Here is a 1039-nt window from a genome sequence, read left to right on the forward strand (position 1 = left end):
AGACCAGCCTAGAAAACACAGCAAAACCCCATCTCTACAAAAAGTAAAACATTAGTCAGGCCTGGTGATGTGTGCCTGTAGTCCTAGTTACTTGGGATGCTGAGGTGGGAGGATCACTTGAGCCTGGGAGGTTGAGGCTGCAGTGAGCCATGATTGTGCCACTGCAATCAGCCTGGCAACAGTGAGACCATGTCACTCAAAAAACAGAACAAAAAACAACAACAAAAAAACCCAAACAAAACAAAACAAAAAACAGGCTAGGCTCTGTGGCTCATGTCTATAATCCCAGCACTTTGGGAGGCCGAGATGGGTGGATCACCTGAGGTCAGGAGTTCGAGACCAGCCTGACCAACATGGCAAAACCTCATCTCTACTAAAAATACAAAATTAGCTGGGCATGGTGGCACACGCCTGCAATCCCAGCTATTTGGGAGGCTGAGGCAGGAGAATCACTTGAACTCAGGAGGCAGGGGTTGCAGTGAGCCAAGATCGTGCCATTGCACTCCAGCCAGGGCAACAAGAGCGAAACTGCTTCTCAAACAAAAACAAAAACAAAAAAACAGATTGTTCCACTTACATACTTAAAATCCTCCAGTGACTTCCTGTCATAATTAGAATAAAACCCAACCTCCCTCCTGGCTTCCTGTAATCCCAGCTACAGTGGGAATGGACCACTATGTCCACTCTGACCTCATCAGGGCCCACTCTCCCCTTCACTGGCCATGCTGACCTCTCCCACCTGGAGGCCTTTTTACCTGCTTCTCTCTCAGCATGCAACACTTTTCCTGACCCCTTGTTCAAAGCAGCCACCCACTGCCTCTGCCATTTTCTCATCACATCACACAAATTGTGATTGACTTCAAAGCACTTACGAGTCTCTGAACTTATTCACTTGTTAGCCCTCACTAGAATGTAAGCTTCAGAGACCACGGAGCTCGAGTGTCCTGAGAAAGTGAATGGCACATAGTAGGTGCTCAATAAAATCGGTGTTGAAAGACTGAGTGAGCAAATGAATACATAAATGAACTACTCAGGGACC

This window comes from Gorilla gorilla, chromosome 8, assembly GCF_029281585.2.
Source record: "Gorilla gorilla gorilla isolate KB3781 chromosome 8, NHGRI_mGorGor1-v2.1_pri, whole genome shotgun sequence".
In the NCBI taxonomy this organism is placed as follows: Eukaryota; Metazoa; Chordata; class Mammalia; order Primates; family Hominidae; genus Gorilla; species Gorilla gorilla.